The sequence below is a fragment of the Pinus tabuliformis genome, chromosome 2_1 (genome assembly GCF_031772625.1).
Source record: "Pinus tabuliformis cultivar Carrire ecotype Pingquan chromosome 2_1, CPIR1, whole genome shotgun sequence".
Lineage (NCBI taxonomy): Eukaryota > Viridiplantae > Streptophyta > Pinopsida > Pinales > Pinaceae > Pinus > Pinus tabuliformis.
In genome coordinates, this window is record NC_142299.1 from 735312787 (window position 1) to 735333685 (window position 20899).

The 20899-nt window shown below is 37.3% G+C and overlaps 1 long non-coding RNA gene across 1 annotated transcript; it reads right to left on the reverse strand.

The window, feature by feature from the left end:
- Positions 1–9016: 9016 nt before the first annotated feature.
- On the reverse strand, positions 9017–17764 carry LOC149202689 (uncharacterized). The gene is made up of 4 exons (XR_016253559.1): positions 17288–17764; positions 17086–17174; positions 9748–10176; positions 9017–9634 (listed from the first exon to the last, which is right to left on the reverse strand). It is a non-coding gene; the product is annotated as an uncharacterized LOC149202689 (long non-coding RNA).
- Between the last annotated feature and the right edge of the window lie 3135 nt (positions 17765–20899).

A 20899-nucleotide genomic window follows, 5' to 3' on the forward strand; every position in this document is an offset into this window, starting at 1 on the left:
TACCCTTGTTGCATTATGTGGGTATTTAAATCCTGCACCAGTTGTTTCTTTTGTAGATAAATCTGATCTTGAGCAGCAGCCTCTTCAATTTCTTTATCAAGGGTGAACTGTCCCTTACTAATACCGATTTCATAAAGGCAGTGCACTTTTCGACTCAATGCATCAGCTACCCGGTTTTCTTTTCCTTTCAAATGTTTAATTTCAAAATCAAAACCTCCCAAAAAGTCCACCCATCTTGCTTGTCTCGCGTTCAAGGTTGGTTGACTAAAGTAGCTAGTCAAACTATGGTGATCAGTCATCAGCAAGAATTTCCTTCCCACTAAATAATGGCGCCACATCTTCAGCGCATGAACCACCGCGGTTAATTCCAGATCATAAGCGGAATACTTCTGCTCATGCTCTTTTAACTTCCGGGATTCATATGCGATCACCTTTCCTTCCTGCATTAACACCCCACCTACGCCCTCCTTACTCGCGTCCGTGCAAACTACATATTCTTTCTCTGGGTCTGCAATACTCAGCACAGGTGCGGTGGTGAGCAAGTGTTTGAGCTGCTCAAAGCTCCGCTGACATTCTGCTGTCCACTTAAACACTTTTCCCTTCTTTTGCAAAGAAGTGATAGGGTATGCAATCCTGGAGAAACCTTCTACGAACCGTCGATAATAACCAGCCAACCCCATGAAGGATCGAATATCTGCTACATCTTTGGGGGTTGGCCATTCCATTATGGTTTTGATCTTTTCGGGATCCACAGCTATACCTTCTTTGGTGATGATGTGTCCCAAATACTGGATCTGTTCTTTATAAAAATCACATTTGCTAAATTTGCCATATAACTGATGCTCCCGTAGTGTCTGTAACACTATTCTAAGATGCTCCTCATGCTCCTTAATATTCCGGGAGTAAATAAGTATGTCATCAATAAAAACTAACACGAACTTGTCTAAGTATTGGTGAAATACACTGTTCATCAAGCACATGAATGTCGCAGGTGCATTAGTCAACCCAAAAGGCAGTACCACAAACTCGTAGTGTCCATAACGAGTACGAAACGCGGTTTTGGCTATGTCCTCATCCTTAATTCTGATTTGATGATAGCCCGACCTCAGGTCGATCTTTGAAAAGATTGTCGCCCCCTTCACCTGATCGAACAACTCATCAATGCGGGGTAGTGGATATTTGTTTTTAACTGTCAGTTTGTTCAGCTGTCTATAATCTATGCACATACGAAGAGTTCCGTCCTTTTTCCTAACAAACAACACGGGAGCCCCCCAAGGAGATACACTGGGGCAGATGTACTTCTTATCCAACAACTCTTGCAGCTGCATCTTTAACTCGGTTAATTCTGGCACACTCATCCGGTAGGGTGCACGGGATACCGGGGCTGCACCAGGTACCAATTCGATGGTAAAGTCCAAATCCCGCTTGGGCGGCAGCCCTGGAATTTCCTCTGGGAATACATCAGCAAAGTCTTGCACTACCGGTATATTTTCCACAGTCGTACTTTTATCCTTAGACCCAGCGTACCCCACCTGAATTGCATATATTTGGCATTTCTTCCGCACACTTCTAACTAGCTGTGAGGCCGTAATTGGCCAGATCTGCACCGGTTTTTGGATGCCTTGAATCTCTTTTTCCACTCCCTATTCATCTCGGTAAGAAATTGTTTTTGTCTTACAGTTAATTACAGACCATCGCTTCTCCAACCAGTCCATTCCTATCAGCACATCATAAGATCCAAGAGGGAGTACATTCAGTTCTGTTGTTATCATCTGACCAGCTAACCTTAGTGGACAGCTGCTGACCTTAGTCAGTACTCGTCTTTTGGCCCCCATGGCCAACTGTACTAACCAGGGATTTTTAAACTTAATAGTTTGCAAACTGCAGCTTTCCACAACTTTGGGACTTACATAGCTTAAAGTAGCTCCTGGATCTACTAAAATAGAAACAGTTCGATCAAAGATCTTACCTTCAAACTCGATCATGGTTGGCTGGTAGTCAGCTTGTCGGTCCTCAAGTGCTGCATTTATTCTGGGTATGGATCTGGCCACGTCTCCCACTGTAGAAGCTTCATAGATCTGGGACAACTGATCGCTTTCCTTCCGATGAGGACAATTTTTAATATAATGGGGTCCACCACAACCCCAGCACTGAACTGGTGGCCTTGTCGCACCTTCATTATCCATTCTAACCTGCTGTTCGCTATATTTAGTTTCAGCAGGTGGCTTCAATCTGATCTGACTTCTCGATGGGTTTTTAGTGCTGGCCCCTTTCGAGAATCCTTTGTGGAAGCTGCTGCGAGTTCCCTTAGTTCCCACAACCATTCTGCTGCTCTTCTTGTCTGCCCAGCGCTTCCCAAAACCTTCTCCTTTTTGTTTGCTCTGCTGGTAACAGAGTCTAGCCTTCCGAATTGCTTCATCCATCGTCTTCGGATTATCAAACTCGATCCTTTCTCGCATTGCCAGAGGTAGGCTGCTAACAAACCGCTGCACCTTAGCCTTCTCCTCTCGAATATACGGTACATAACGGAGCAGGGATGTAAATTTTGTTATGAATTCATCTATGGTCTACTGTCCAAGACGCAGATCATGGAATTCTCGTGCTTTTTCATCATAGAAGCGTTCTGTCAGGTATTTTTCCTTAAAATATCTCTGAAAAGCCTCCCAAGTCACATCCTGCTCACTCACCCCCCACACCATTTTGACCTCTTCCCACCATAATGTGGCCTTGGCCTGCAGCTGGAATATAGCCAGCCGGGCCTTAAGATGGTGATCATACTCGTACACTTGGAAATACTTATTCATATTAATTAGCCATGCTTCTGCAGCTTCTTCTGATTCCCCATCGAATTGAGGTGGCTTAATCTTCCGGAATTCACCTTGTAACTCTATTCGCGGTCTTTTTGGAGTTTGATATTCGGAAGCGTTAACAGACTTCTCACCTCGCGTCTCTGCTTTTTCCTCTGCTTCCTCCTGTTCCGTATGATAGCTTTGTTCATCTGTTACTCGTGTCTGTTCAGGTCTAGGATGAGACTGTTGATGATGTTGTTTGTCTGATAAGCTTTTCAGAATCCTCTCCTGTTCCATGTTTAATCTCGCATTGTCCTCACGCAAACGGACCATTTCGTCCTTCAGCTCCTGGACTGTCCTCAATATAGCCGAATCAGTGTTGCGGCCTTCTGCTCCCAGTTGTACCCATAGCTCAGGATTCCCTTGAGGATGAGCTGCATTATCAGGTTGTTCCAAGTTCCTATGAGGAGCGCTACTTGTTCTTCTCATTCTGCTGTTACCTGTACAAGATTAACTAATTCAACAGCTGTGATTATATATTTCAGTATACTCTTAATTTGGTTGTCATGTCACTATTTAAGCATTACTGCTTTATTAAAGTTTACCCGAGGTCACAGAGTTGTAACCTGGGCTCTGATACCAATTTGTCACGCTCTATCACAAGAGTAAATTTTTTTTTTTAAATTCTTACTTACCGACTTACAATAAATATACACATAAACCTTATATAGAGATTTCTCGTACCTTTGACATATATATATGTATTGACCCGCACATGATAAGCAACACAACTAAATTTCCACTCGACATATTGTAATGGTTATGTTTTGGAATACATGCATGCATGGGTTAATTGTTTTCCCATACCCATTTAATAGAAATGTTTATATATGTTAACTTTTATGTGTGGCGATTATGGTTTCGAAACCACGGCAATTCCCAGGTACAGTGGACCGTTCACCTTCTTAAATATATGCTTTATGGTAATTGCCAAGTATTGTACTGAATTGTTTCCCTGAGGCGCTGCTGTGGTGATGTTCTGCCGCTTATGGCGCTCGCTTGCTAGATGTCGTCCACCTAGCTTGATCAATGGTCAGCCTTTGAACTACCATGTGCGGTGGCGTGCTCCAAGACTCCAAGTGCTGTGAAACCGGATACCTCGGTCTTACCATTTCGCGCTCAAAATTCTTCCCGGTTCCTCCTTGTCGATTGAACGGTGGAAAGAAGCTCAATCAGATCAAAGGTTGGAGTTATGCCACGAGGCAGGGTTTTACAGTGAAATATTTAAGTGTCATTTCCTTTCAGCTTGATATTATCTTCATTTGAAACGACTGTGTGCTGCCGAAGTCTCTGGTGGCTCTCTGCCATACTGGGGTTTCATTCTCAGTCTCCTGAGCACGGTGACATGCTGCAGCCTCTCCTTTCGACTCAGGTATAGCCGTCTTGTCACTCTGCTTTACTTCCGAAGTTTTTCGAAGGTAGTCCTCATGGCTCCAGGTTTAACCATTTCCGCTGCTAAATGGTTTTTTCATTGTTTTCAACAATTCCGATAAGGTTCTAAGTTTAATTGTCTTAATGTATTCAGGAGGGCGCCTCGGCGACCAGTCGGCGTTGGGGTAAAATCTGGCTTTTTCCCCCTCAGCTGTTCCACTACGGGTAAGAGCTGGTTGCTTACCCTAAGTCCTGCTTTCATATTCTTTTTACAGGGTATTGCCTGAACCACTGTTCCACTGAACAGGGATGCCGAGGTTCTTGCTCTTGCAATCAATTTCCTCCGCCATGCATCCAGGGTTTCTTTAATGAGAAAGCTATATGACTCATGTTTCTAGTTTGAATGGTTATTTATATCTGGTTGTTTTTATGGCCCAATCTCAGGCGGAACTCCGCCTAGGCACGGTTTGCCGGCTTAAGTTGTATATATAAATGTACTGTTCTTTTATTCTAAGTTCTGCCCGGCTCATGGACGCTGCTTCTTAGCAAATATTGTGACAGTTTTATAATACTAATCTTTTAATGTTTCGGTTACAAGTTGGTTTTGCGATACTGGTGTTTTTGGTATGGCTATGGCTCTGCATTAAAATGTTCTCGGTGTGTATCGTCTTCTCCACAGCTTTTACTTTGAACTCGTTTAACATACGAGTCGCCATTCGATTTCTTTTTAGGTATATTAGTTATTCTGTAGAAGTTATATCTTGTTTTTTTGATTTGGCAAAGACACCCTGCCAGCTAAGCACACGCTTACGCCCCGCAGCGGTGACTCCTTAGAGCCAGAATCTTTTGCAAATGACTATACGCATGCATAATGTGTTGATCTTCTCTTTTGTTACATGAACAAGAATATCTTCGTCTGTAAATTGTATCTATATTATGCTTGTACATAGTTTCAGTCAGTTGTTTCAATTATGTAATAACAGAGATGTTGTTATCGTGCCAGAATCTGTGTTTAGACTGCCGACGAATGCTCGGCCCGTTCTTGCTTTGATAAATGGTCTGAGCTCTTCATTATTTATTGCTACTTTGAATCGGAATAAGAAAACGCATCTATTCTGTTGATGGCTCGTTTTTTCCTTTTTCCTTAATTATTATTCGCTCTAGCATACAGAATAGGGTTAAATAGTTCCTATCTGTTTAATATTGGTTTTACCGCCTGTAATACAAGTTCTCAGCTCAATATATATATATATTCAATGCTTGCATTCGTAAAAGGAAATGCAAATACGGTCTCTGTCGAGCACATAGAGAGTTTTTCTTTCTAAGAAAATAGGCAGTTTGTCTCCTTCTATTTCATTTGCTCACCACAGAAAGATAAAGTCATTTCTCAGTTAATAAGTTTAATAAGCCATACCTGCTTAGCCGCAAACCTGTATGTAATGCTTGTCAGCCACCCGTCCGTAGGAAGATCCTTCTCGATCTTCCACCCCCAAGCACATCTGCAGATCTCGTCTGCGATCTCACTGGCTATGCCAGATCTCGCTATCTGATCCTAACCAGACATAGCGAATACAGGAATTCTCTTCCTCACAAACATGCCATCCGGTCCTTACCAGACATAGCACTTTCTTGATTTTCTTTTCTTTTTTTCCTCTGCCATCTGATCCTAACCAGACTTGGCATTTCCCCTTTTTCCTCTTGGGGTCCCAACTGCCTCCTCAAGGTAGTTAGGGTTTCTTTTATTTAACCACCTCCACAGTGATTAGCCACAGTTAATCATATACTCAAATTGAATAATGATAACACAATTAATTATCATAATGGTTAACAATACTTAACAACAAAGTTTTTATATTTCATCAAACAGAGTTTATCTCATAGTCAAATTTACTAATTACCAACATTACTCCTCACAAGGGGCATCACATCTCCCCCTCCTGAAGCTCTACATCGTCCCGATGTTGCTGTCCAGCCAAAAATAATTTGGGATAAGTTTCCCTCATACTCTGTTCATCCTCCCAGGTGGCCTCGTCAGGCCCAAAGTGCTGCCATTGCACTTTAACCTGGTAGATGGTCCTTTTCCGCAGCTCGACTCTTCTCCGATCTAATATGTTCACTGGCTTGACCATGAACTTCAAGATTTTAGATGACACAAAGATTTTAGAAGAACTTCAAGATTTTAGATGCCACAGAGATTTTTGATAGTGCTGAATCCATTTTAACCATCAAAAAATTTATTCAAACACTCTAGCTTTTTGATTTTTAAAATTTATTTACCTCTATTCAGACAGATTTCACATTTCTGCCCATTGAGATGAATTTCACTTTCCAAAGAAATCGCAGTCTCGTTTGAAATAATACAAAAGTGATGGGTTTTCTCACCATGTCTGAAAATTTCAAAACCTCAAAACATGTTTATCTTTCATTTTTATTTTGACTAGTTCATTGTTCACACGTCTCACTTGTATACATGAAATTATTCCGAAATATTCTCATTTTGTTCCGTTACCTGCACCACAATTGAAAATCCCCATGATGGGATCTCTATTTAAGAGCTCAGCTAGGGTAAGAGGGATATGATCTATATATTCAGCGTGGTAGGTAGCAATATTTGAGTTTGTGTAAAGAGAAACCATTATAGGACGGCATTTCAGGGTCGTAGAATCTTTTAAAGAAGGGTGATGATACACAAAATTTTACCTTTTCGGGGGCTGTTCTCACGCCGGAAGCTCAGGATTTGGTGATACCCCACTTTTTTAATTATTTTTCCCTTTAGGTTAAGTGCTGTAGAACCGTTGTTAAGTAAAATCATAATAATAGACTATAATGATAAGTATGGAAATCTAGATTTTATGATGGTAAAATCATAATAATAGATTATATTGATAAGTATGGAAATCTACACATATATATTATAATGACAATATAATGGTAACTGTGGAAATCTACCCATACCTAATTGTCATTCCCTATTCTTTCTATAAATAGTCATTTGATGCTCTTTCTCATGTCTTCTTTTCGCTAGGGTAAGGTTCGATGGGTTTTACAATCGACGCACGTCAAGTTAGTATTTACTTTTTCTATTTATTTAGATCAGACATCGTAGGTTAGCTGTTCCCCGAGTGAATGGTACGCGTGCTAACGTATCGTTAATACGAGTTTATTAACGTAATAATTTACTAATTTATTATTAATATTAGAACACTGGATGCCTCCATCTGTCTCCGTAGTGAACACATTCTACTGAATCAAATTGAAGAACACTGCCATAAGAGATAAGTATACATACATATTTTTTACTCTATTTTCATATAGTATATATATAAACCATGACACATCGTGTAGATCTGTATGGTTGACAATGTTGGATACTTACACTTTTTTGTATATACATTAGTGTCATATAGTGTCGTAAAACTGTATGAGAAATAAGGAGCTTAATAGAGATGAGATTATGGAAGAAGGTGATTAATTTTCTGAATTATATAATACAATATATTTGTTTTACCTCAGTAAAGATAGATACGCTGTAATTATTTATTTTACCATAGTAAACAGATATACTGTAATATTTTGTTTTACCACAGTAAAGAAAACAAATTGGTAATTATGGTTGTTAATGTTAAGTTAAACAATGTGTTAACTTTGAAATAGGGAAATGTTGTGAATTAAGCAGGCTTTGTAACTTCTCAAGGGGAAGTTGGAAAAGAGCGGTTGCTTGGAAAAAAAAAAAAATCCCTAATTACCTCCCCATGCCCCAAAGAAAAAAATGGGAGGGGAGGGAAAAAACCTGTGCTTAAAGGTCAGACGGAAAGAAGGGGAAAACATGATGCTAAGTCTAGTGAGGACCAGATAGCGCAACACTCAGTGCGAATAAACTTGCAAAGGACTGTGGTCTTGCAAGAAGCTAGGGGGAAGATTTGGTCTGGAGGACAAATCTCAAGGATGGGTGGATAGAGCTACAGATGATAAGGTGTCTTCAACGCTGATGGTCTCCTTTTTTTAAGAGTCAGGTATGTAACACCTTCTTTAACTATCTGCTGCTCAGCCGAATTTATGAGACTATATACGAGTGTTAACTGTAATGATAGGAAGTTAAATATTTGCATGCTCTGTAATTAGAGAAATTACTGGAATGAAAAGATATAGTCTTGGGTTAATGATGTTTAACCCCCAGAAAAGATTAGAGACAGAACTAAACGGAGTAACTGGTTACTAAACTAACCCTAGGTCTCTAAGGAGCAATAGGTAGGGAAATATTACAGTTTAATGAAATGTTAACATCCAACGAGTCCACTACAGATACTCTGTATGTAGGAAGTAAAAGAAATAGTTCTGGGAGCTCTGTAATCTGAGTATTGTACACAATATGAACTGGTAGATAGGCTTAATTTATTAAATGGGAATTGTATCTTTAATAATAATAAAAAATATAGTTCCGTATATTGCTTACTCAAACTTAAATATTATAGAACAGACTTCTTTCGTTCAAGACAACTTTTAGCAGAGAGATAAAATCAATACATATAGCTGGATATCAACGAAACCCTTATAGCACAGCTAGTTATCTAAAAACAATGAAGTTAGAGAATACAATTCATTATTTACACAGTCTAGAAACAAGAATGTGAAGATCTCTGGAAACTAGTTTTAATAAATGAACTTTGAAAGAAAACCTTTGAAAAAAAATGCTATTGTTTAACATTCGAATGGAGCTATGAGCTGCAGTAGCTAGCACAGGCAGAGTTGCAATATAATACTGGATACATGTTAAAAAAATGAAGAAAAAGCTCAGTTGTAAAGGCCGTATATCACAGTTACATTAGAGCTGAATCCATAAGAAGGTTTCAATGACCCTCATGAAACAACACATTAATACACAACATGGTATGCACAAAAAGGATTACTCAATTGAGAATATTTTGCACCATAAATAACTCAAGACAAGTCAAATAAACTACGATCGAGAGAGACTTACATAAGCAGAAAACAGTCCATTATAAATTTACAGTAGAGAGAATTTAAAGACTCGGATAGAACTAAAGTAACCCGGATAAGAGAGCAAAGTTATGGGCTTAGCTAACATTCAGGTTCCTAGGTCATAAACGACTAAACCCTTCAACCAAATCCATTAGATGGACCTGTTAAGCTTCTATTACAATAGAAGAAAAATTCCGCAGCCATGTAGGCCGTCCTGCAAATGTCTAAAAAACCCTTCACATGTATAAACCCAAAACTAGCGTAAATATGGAAAAGTGACCAGACCCTAAATTGAATTCCATAATTGCCCTGACTGTCGAAAGCTGGATACTGCTTCGATCTTACCCGAAATTTCTTGGCGGTGGTAGGCTGGTAAGGGACCTCGCGCCCTTTAGAGCTACGAAACGAAACCCCCGGCCTCCTCGCTTTTGTCCCTATAGATTCAAAGAAGAAGTGGTGTTAGTAAGAACCGCGGTCATTTACAGTGCTAAGATAAACAAACTCAAAGTAGGAAAACAACAAGGAAAAAAGGAACCTGCAACCTTACCTGAATTGTAGAGTTGGTGACAACCAGTGAACAAAAGGATGTTTCATGGAACCCCTCTGTGAACACATGGCAGCACGCTACACCAGACTAGGCAGCCAGATGAAGAAATCGAGCTAGACTCCAGGAAGCGGGGAAGCCAAAATGAAGTGACAAAATGAATTGAATAGCCAGCAATCGAACTCGAATAACCCACCTGAGTTTGCTCAGCCATAGGATCTGGAACCCATGAGCCACACCGTCGATGTGAATAGCGTCCTAAGGATCCCATAGAGGAGGTACCATCCTGCCACGCCCCTTTTACCATGGCTAGGCAAGGTTAGTAAATGTTGGAGCAGAGAACAGATCTGTTGGCAGCTGACTGTATAGAAGGAACTGAATGAAAATCTATGTAATAAATGAAACCACCGGCCAGTCCATAGTGGAGTACATCTGGAACACGCGGCAAGGACCCATAATGGAATTAGGCATGTGAGAATAGGGGAATGATCTATACCTTGGGGAATGTAACAAGGTTGGTTTTAATGAGCGAATAAACTTTAGGTTACAGAGAATCACATTTGTATTATTAATGAGATTATGAACGAATCATTTATATGTACAGAGACTCAAACTCTCAAACTCTAAAGCATTAAAATAATTCTTTTGTATATGCATAAAAAAAACAAAAATAATATATATGTGAAATAGGGTTGTGACAGTGGTATCAAAGCCCAGATTTCAAACCTCTGGCCTTTGGCAACTAATTGTTGAATTCTTGATATAATCTTTTGTTGATTGTTAACTTACTGATGTATTAAGTACAGGATGCTAGTAGATTAAGAGAAGAGCAGGCAGTGTTCCACACAGGAGTATGGCTGGCCCAGGATCTGTGACATTCCCTCAAAATAATCCTGAGATATGGATACAGTTGGGAGAGGAGGCACACAATACCAATCTTACAATATTGGAAACAGTTCAGGAACTAAAGAATGAGATGGCTCGCCTACGGGAGGACAACGCAAGACTAACTATGGAACAGGAAAAAATTATGAAAGCCTATTTGATAGGGATAATCAACGTCAATCGATCCCCAACCCCGAATGGGAACGATTGAAGAACAAGGTTTCCACACAGAACAAGAAGAGAAATGGGAAGAGAAATCAGATAACGCTTTCAAGCACCCCAAGGTGAAAAGGCACCGAATAGAACTACAAGGGAAATTTCGAAAAATAAAGCCACCACATTTCAATGGAGAGTTGGAAGAGGCATCTAAGGCTTGGCTTATTAACATGAATAAGTATTTCCAATTATATGAATATGATAACAACCTAAAGGCCCGACTGGCCATCTTCCAACTGCAAGGGAAGGCCACCTTGTGGTGGGAAGAGGTTAATATTGTGCGTGGGGTAAAAGAGCAAAGTATCACTTAGGAGAAGTTTCAAAAATACTTCGAGGAAAGATACTTCACTGAACTGCGGCTTGGGCCACCCGATTTGCTTCTTTACTCCAATATGTGCCTTATATATCGGAGGAAAAGGCTAAGGTACAATGATTCGTCAGTATTTTTCCCATGGCAATGAGAGAAAGAATTGAATTTGATAACCCAAAAATGATGGACGAGGTTATACGAAAGGCTAGGATATGCTATCAGCAAAGTAAGCAGAAGGGAGAACTTATGGGAAAGAAGTGGACTGACAAGAAAGGAAACAGGGTCCCTATGGGCAATAAGGGAAATCGAGGCAACATTAGCAAGGGGTTCTCAAAAGGGAAGAACACCAGAAATCTGCAAAAGAATCAGTTCAAAATCAGACCACCTGCTGAAAACAGATTCAGTGAACAAACTGGTAAAGTTGATAATGAAGGGACAACAAGACCCCTAGTGCAATGCTGGGGATGTGGAGGGCCACATTACGTTAAAAATTGTCCTCACCGGAAAGGAACTAATCAGATTTCACAGATCCATGAGGCATCTACGGTAGGCAACGTGGCCCGGAGCATCCTAAAAATTAACGCCGCACTCGAAGACCATCAAGCTGAGTACCGGCTGACAACGGTGGAGTTTGAAGGTAAAATTTTTGATCACCCTATATATGTTTTAACTGATCCCAGTGCTACATTAAGTTATGTAAGTCCAAAAGTTGTGGAACAGTGTAAATTACAGTTGAATAAGTTTAAAAATTGTAGACTAGTATAGTTGGCAACTGGAGCAAAGAGATGTGTGCTAGCCAAAGTTGATGATTGTCCACTTGAGATACTTGGTTAGCCTTTGAAGGCAAATCTTAACATACTTCCCCTTAGGTCATATGATGTGTTGATTAGCATGGACTGGCTGGAAAAATGCTAGTCCATTATAAATTGCAAAACAAAAACAATCTGCTACAGGAATGAATTTGGTGAGTAGTAGGTAATGCAAGGCATTCTGAGGCTAGTACAGATACGGTCCATAACCGCTTCACAACTGGCAAAGTGTATCCAGAAAGGGTGTTAGGCATATGCTATTCAAGTTGGTTATGCCAATTCAAAGGAAGGGACTGCCACCTTAGGAAGTATTCCAATAGTTCAAGAGTTTGCAGATGTGTTCCCTGAAGAGATACCAGGGTTGCCACCCAAGAGAGACATAGATTTCACCATTGAATTAGTGCCAGGGGCATCCCTAATGTCCCAAGCTCCATATTGTATGAGCACACCGGAATTGACAGAGCTAAAAATGCAGTTACAAGAGTTATTAGATAAAAATTACATCCGCCCCAGCATGTCACCCTGGCGAGCCCCCGTGTTGTTCGTCAAAAAGAAGGATGGAACCCTTCTCATGTGTATGTATTATCATCAACTGAATAAGTTGACAATTAAGAACAAATATGCGCTACCTCGTATTGATGAATTATTCGATCAGGTGAAAGGGGCTATGGTATTCTCTAAAATTGACTTGCGTTCGAGATACCATCAGATCAAAATTAAAGAGGAAGATATAGCCAAAACTTCCTTTAGAACTCGCTATGGGTACTACGAGTTCGTAGTACTACCTTTTGGGTTAATCAATGCCCCCGCGACCTTTATGTGCTTAATGAGAAACATATTTCATTAGTATTTAGACAAATTTGTGCTAATTTTTATTGACGACATCCTGATATACTCTTGAAGCATCAAAGAGCACAAGGAGCATCTTAGACAGGTATTGAAAACTCTTCAGGAGAATCAATTATATGCCAAATACAATGTGTGATTTCTTTAAGGAACAAATTCAGTACTTAAGACATATTATTACTAAAGACGGAATTGCGGTGGATCCCGAAAATATCAAGACCATAATGGAATGGCTAGTACCAAAGGACGTAACGGATATAAGATCCTTTATGGGGTTAGCAAGTTACTATAGGCGGTTTGTGGAAATATTTTCCAGAGTGGCCTATGCTATCACCTCCCTGTAGAAAAAGGGGAAAATTTTTAAATGGACAGCTGAATGCCAATTTTTTTTTGAATAGCTCAAGCATCTGCTCACCACTGCGCCTGTATTAAGCATAGCAGATCCAGGTAAGGACTATGTGGTATGCACAGATGCAAGTAAGGAAGGGGTAGGAGGAGTCCTGATGCAGGAGGGTAAGGTAATTGCCTATGAGTCAAGGAAGTTAAAGGAACATGAGCAGAAATATTCTGCCTATGATTTGGAGTTGGCAGCTGTCATTCACGCCCTAAAGATGTGGTGTCACTATCTGTTAGGCAGAAAATTTCTGCTAATGACAGATCACCATAGCCTGACTAGTTATTTCAATAAGCCTACCTTAAATGCTAGACAGGCACGGTGGGTATATTTTCTGAGTGGTTTTGATTTCGAGATTAAACATTTGAAAGGGAAGGAGAACCGTGTAGCAGACGCTTTAAGTCGGAAGGTACACTGCCTCTACGAAATTTCTTGCAGTGAAGGGTGGACTACCTTCGATGAAGTGGTTAAGGAGGCAGCAAATCAGGATCTGAAATATCAGCAAATAGGACAGCAAGTTCAAAATCCAACCAGCAGCGAATATCAGCAAGGCTATGTGATGGATGCTGCTGGCCTATTGAGATATAAAAAAATACTATATGTGCCCAACCAGAGTAGTATTAAAAGTTTGATTTTAGATGAATTTCATAAGAGTCCCTATGCGGGACATCTAGGTTACCAAAAATTGATTACCGCACTCCGGAAGGAGTACTACTAGCTAGGCATGAAGAAAGATGTGGCAGAATATCTAGCACGATGTTTGGAATGTCAACAAGTCAAGGCGGAACATCAGCACCCTGCGGGACTATTACAACCCCTACCAATTCTGGAATGGAACTGGGAAACAGTCTCTATGGATTTTATAACCTGATTACCCAAATAAGAAAAAAAGAAATGACTCTCTCATGGTGGTGGTGGACAAATTAATCAAAGTAGCCCATTTTATACCAGTACAATCCACTTTCAAAGCAGTGCAGATTGCCAACATCTTCATGCAGAATGTTTTCAGGTTACATGGACTGCCAAAAACCATAATTTCTGATCGCGATGTGAAATTTACATCAGCCTTCTGGAGGACTCTGTTTGAGAGGTTGGGAACTCAACTAAATTTCAGTACTGCCTATCACCCTCAAACAGACAGATAGACAGAACGGGTGAACCAAGTAGTGGAAGACATGCTGAGATCATACGTAATGCAACAACCATCGAAATGGGAAGATTATCTGCATTTGGTCGAGTTTGCGTACAACAACAGCTATGATACTTCTTTGCAAATGATCCCTTTTGAAGTGTTGTACGGATAAAAATGCTACACACCCTCCAGTTGGGGGGGACCTGAAGACAAGCTGTTGCTGGGGCCTGAAATGCTAAGAGAGATGGAAGAAATGCTCAAGAAGGTGCGTAGCAACTTGAAGGCAGCCCAAGATAGGCAGAAGAATTTTTCCAATAGGAAGCTAAGTTCTAAGCAATATCAAGTAGGTGATCACGTGTATGTGAGAATAAGACCTAAAAAGAGTACGTTAAAGTGGAGCGGGTGCAGCAAACTGGCGCCATGTTTTTGTGGGCCATTCCAAATATTAGCAAGAGTTGGGCTAGTGGCTTACCAACTTTCTCTACCAAGCCATATTCGGGTTCACAACATCTTTCATGTGTCTGTCTTAAAAAGATACATTCATGATCCTAAGCATATAGTCAGTTGGCAAGATATCCAGGTAAAAGGGTAACTTAGGTAGACCTAAATAATTTTGTTATTAAGGAAAACAAACTGATGTGGGCTTTCTTTGTTTCAGGTCGAGCCGGAAGGAGAATTCTCGGCCGAGCTGCTGAATATACTCGACCAGAGAGAGGTAATGTTGTGGAAACGAGCCTCACCTAGGTTAAAGTGCAAAGGCAGCACTTTGGAGTGGATGAGGCTACCTGGGAGGATGAACAACTCTTGAAAGAAGCATATCTGGGTCTGTTTATGTCTGGAAGACATCAGAACGATGTTTGATTTTAGGGGAGGAAGATGTGATATCCCCAGTTTTGCTGTAAATATTTGTTTTACCTCAGTAAAGACAGATATGTTGTAATTATTTATTTTACCATAGTAAACAGATATACTGTAATATATTGTTTTACCACAGTAAAAAAAAAACAAACTGGTAATTAAGGTTGTTAATGTTAAGTTAAACAATGTGTTAACTTTGAAACAAGGAAATGTTGTGAATTAAACAGGCTCTATAACTTCTCAAGGGGAAGTTGGAAAAGAGTGGTTTCTTGAAAGAAAAAGAAAAAAAAACCCTAAATACCTACTCATGCCCCAAAGAAAAGAATGGGAGTGGAGGGAAAAAACCCATGCTAAAAGGTCAAACGAAAAGAAGGGGAAAACATGACGCTAAGTCTGGTGAGGACCAAATAGTGCAGCACTGAGTGCGAATAAACTTGCAGAGGGCTGTGGTCTTGCAAGAAGCTAAGGGGGAGATTTGGTCTAGTGGACAAATCTCAAGGATGGGTGGATAAAGAGTTGTAGATGATAAGATGTCTTCAACCCTGATGGTTTACTTTTTTTTACGATTTAGGTATGTAAAACCTTCTTTAACTATCTGTTGCTCAGCCGAATTTATGAGACTAGATATGAGTGTTAACTGTAATGATAGGAAGTTAAATATTTCTATGCTCTGTAATTAGAGAAATTACTGGAATGAAAAGATATAGTCTTAGGTTAAGTATGTTTAACCCTTGGAATCAGAAAAGATTAGAGACAAAACTAAATGGAGTAACTGGTTACTAAACTGACCCTAGGTCTCTAAGGAGCAATAGGTAGGGAAATTTTACAATTTAGTAAAATGTTAACATCTAGTGAATCCCCTACAGATACTCTGTATGTAGGAAGTAAAAGAAATAGTTCTGGGAGCTCTGTTTTTTAAGTATTGTACACAATATGAACAGGTAGATAGGCTTAATTTATTAACTGGAAATTGTATCTTTAATAAATAAAAAAATAAGAATAGTTCCGTATATTGCCTACTCAGACTTAGCTTTATAGAATAGACTTCTTTCATTCAAGACAACTTTTAGCAGAGAGAGAAAATTAATACAAAGAGCTGGATATCAGTGAAACCCTTATAGCACAGCTAGTTATCTGAAAACAACGAAGTCAGAGAATACAATTCATTATTTACATAGCCTAGAAACAAGAACGTGGAGAACTCCAGAAACTAGTTGTAATAAATGAACTTTGAAAGAAAACCTTTGAAAAAAACGCTACTGTTTAACATTCGAATGGAGTTGCGAGCTGCAGTAGCTAGCACAGGCAGAGTTGCAATATAATATTGGATACATATTAAAAAAATGGAGAAAAAGGTCAGCTATAAAGGCTGTATATCACAGTTACATTAGAGTCGAACCCATAAGAAGGTTTCAATGACCCTCATGAAACAACACATTAATACACCGCATGGTACGCACAAAAAGGATTACTTAGTTGAGAATCTTTTGCACTAGAAATAACTCCAAACAAGTCAAATAAACTTCGATTGAGAGAGACTTGCATAAGCAGACAATAGTCCATTATAAATTTACAGTAGAGAGAATTTAAGGACTCAGGTAGAACTAGAGTAACCCCGATAAGAGAGCAAATTTATGGGCTTAGCTAACATCCGGGTTCCCAAGGCATAAACGACTAAACCCTTCAATCAAATCCATTAGATGGACCTGTTAAGATTCTGTTACGATAGAAGAAAAATTCCTCAGCCATGTAGGTCGTCCGACAAATGTAAAAAAAAAACCTTTACATGTATAAACCCAAAACTAGCGTAAATCTGGAAAAGCGACCAGACCCTAGATTAAATTGCATAATTGTCCTGACTGTCGAAAGCTGGAGACTGCTTCGGTCTTACCTGAGATTTCTTGGCGGTGGTAGGCTGGTAAGGGACCTCGCACCCTTTGGAGTTGTGAAACGAAACCCTCAACCTCCTCGCTTTTGTCCCTGTAGATTGAAAGAAGAAGAGGTGTTACCAAGAACTGAGGTCATTTACAGTGCTGAGATAAACAAACTCAAAGTAGGAAAACAACAAGGAAAAAAGGAACCTGCAACCTTACATGAATCACAGTGTTGGTGACAACTAGTGAACAGAAGCATGTTTCATGGAACCCCTCTATGAACACATGGTAGCACGCTGCGCTAGACTAAGCAGCCAGACAGAGAAATCGAACCAGACTCCTGGAAGCCGGGAAGCCAAAATGAAGTGACAAAATGAATTGAACAACCAGCAGTCGAGCTTGAATAACCCACCTGAGTTTGCCAAGCCGTAGGATTTGGAACCCATGAGCCACACCGTCGATGTGAATAGCATCCCGAGGATCCAACAGAGAAGGTACCGTCTTGCCATGCCACATTTACCATGGCCAGGTAGGGTTAGTAAATGTTGGAGCAGAGAACAGATCCGTCGGCAGTTGACTGTATAGAAGGAACTGAATGAAAATCTATGTAATAAATGAAACCACCGGCCATTCCGTAGTGGAGTACATACGAAACACTTGGCAAGGACCCGTAATGGAGTTAGGCATGCGAGAATAGGGAAATGATCTGTACCTTGTGGAATGTAACAAGGTTGGTTTTAATGAACGAATAAACTTTAGGTTACAGCGAATCACCCTTGTATTATTAATTAGATTATGAACGAATCATTTATATGTACACAGACTCAATCTCTCAAACTCTAAAGCATCAAAATAATTCTTTTGTATTTACTTTTGTATATGCTTAAAAAAAACAAAAATAATATATATGTGAAATAGGGTTGTGACAAGTACAAACATTAAATCTCAATATTTATGAAAATTTCATTTCTAAATAGGCGTGTAAAACTCATCTCTGACTTTTAATTAATGTGTAATTAAAAAAAAAAATTACAATCATATTTTTATTTTATAATATTCTTTTTCTTGTGGATATATATATATATATATATGATGGCTTTTATATATAATATTAACATATACAATCTATTTAATAGAAAAATATCTAAAATTATTGTGCCACTACTTAAATAAAATATCTCTAAATTATAATGACAATAATTTAACAAAATCTCTTTTAAGCCTTGTGTTCCCTCCATTATAGATATTTATAGCTCTTTGGTATGCCCCTCAGTCAACATGCATTTTAAAAATTACTTATGTGTTCCATTGATATTATATAATTTTTTTCTTTCAAACATTTTTACCTACCTTTAATAGCTAGCTTGATTTTATAGGCAAATTGTGTAGGAGACATATATTGCCTTGTAAAAACTTATAAGCATTTGTAGATGCATGAGTTATATAAGAATATAGACAACAAACAAAAGTCAATAGATGTCATTTGTTGTGGAAATTTTTGTTATAAATGATTTCGATGCAAAATAGAAATTTCATTATTTTAACTAAACACTTATTGATCTGAACGTTGTGGATTCAATTATAAACATCTCCGTACTTAAGAACTTTAACAATTTTATTTGTTTTAATATTTTAAATTTTGTTTTAATATTCTGAAGTAGAAACCTAAATTCAATAGTTGAAGAAGATATCAACTATTATAATGTCACCTCAAATGGAACCTTGCAAATCACAAGTTTTAATAATTAAAAATTTTAAAATCTTTATGCATAGGCATGGGGAAAATTTTGATCTTAAATACAATAACTTTTTCTATCAATTAGTTTTCACATAAGAGACAAGTACTAAGAAACAACACTCCATATTACAGGTGTCTTAATAATGTATTAGTTTATTAACATATTAATTTTTTTAGTATCTTATATGAGATGAGGTTGAATGAAGTGCAACTCTTCACTATTGTATAATTGTGTTCTAATAAATTAGCATGTAGGGAAGCTTCTGGTCATTAACTATATATATGTAGAAGTGAAAAATAATAATAATATGATACAATCCAATGAAATAATAAAATACAATATATTGTTAAATACTCCTACAAAAGAACACTCTATAAATTTGAAAATTACATAAGTGTTTAACTATTTAATAAACTTTTAAAAATATATATGTGAAAATATGTATAACATATAGGAAATTATTACATAATAAAATATAAAATTAAATATTTGAAATTAATTTAAAATACAGTTTGATATACTAAAATTAAAAAACAAAAAACAAAAAATTATAATTATAATTTATGTTTTAATAAAATATTTAAAATAATATTTAATTATTGTTTATTACAATTTTTTTATCATAATTATAAATTTAATTAAAAAATAAATACAATTTTAATTAAGTTTATAAAATATATTAACAAGTTAAATTATATGATTATTAAAAAAAATTAAAAATATATACCTTTTCTTAGCTAAAATTAACAAATATCTTCGGTTTACATCAACAAATTTTTAATTTAATTAAAGAAAAAAACCATAATTATAGCTAAATGCAGTCTCATTAATTTATATTTATCTATTGCAATATATATCTATATATATATATATATATAATATATATATAACCATAATTATGGGTAATTGTATTCTCATATATATATATAAATAAGTATTCTCTGCTAACACTCTTTAATAACATATTCTTTTTTCTATTCATAATAAATTTATGTAAATGGCAGCAAATTATTTTGTTTAATTAAAATAAAATTAATTTAATTAACTATTTATAAGATTAAACATTATAACTTGTGATCAATGAAAAATTAATAATGATCAAACTAAAATCCTAATAACATTTTTCTATTTTCATAAAATAAAACAAGAATAAAATAATGTCAAAATATTTACGATTCAAAATGTTTAATTATCGATTCAAAATAATAATAAAGAAAAACAAAATACTAAAAAAGATTATAGAATAATTAAAAAAAAAAAAAATTTAAATGTATTTTCATAGTGTATATGAATTCATTAAGGCATTAAATTCTTAGAAAACTTAAATTAAAATAGTTGTTTTTAGTGTGATTTTTTTGGAAGTTTTTCTAGTGGGTTATTCAGGTCTAATTTCTCTAAAATCCGGCAAGAATTTTTTGAAATCACAAGCTTGATGGGTAACCCCTGCAAAATCGAAGTGCCATAGGAGTTTTGAAGTTGCCGAATCTATATATACTATCAAAAAAACCAATTTAAATAACACAAATTAAGATTTCACATGAAAATTTTCCACCAAATTTCACCATAAAATTCAAAAATCACACTAAAAACAACTCATAAATTAAATACCAAAATTTATATATATATTCGACATAAATTTCAACCACTAATTTTTTATGGTATGTTCACACCCCGTCGTGCATTAAATCTTGATATCATACTTATACCTTACGAAATAAGATAACAAAAGATAATAATAGTTTTCGTAATTTGTGATCGAGTTCACTTCTCTAAACAAAGTGTAAAATAATAATAGGTTTCGTAAACTGTGATCATTGAGTTCACTTCATATGAACAAAGAGTACAACAGAGAACCTGCCGTATGGACATTTGTGTCATTGCTAAACGGGTTCATGGGAACTTGGAAGGATTAAGAAGACAGAATTCAACTTCACAAGGTGAATGGTTTATTAGAGCTGATCATTTTAAAAACTAGAACAATCATATTATACGGTGGAAAAGCTTAAAATTAGGATAATTATTATTAATTAATATTATTATTATTGAAAAATAAATTTAATATCATTATTAAATAATAAATGTTAATAATAAT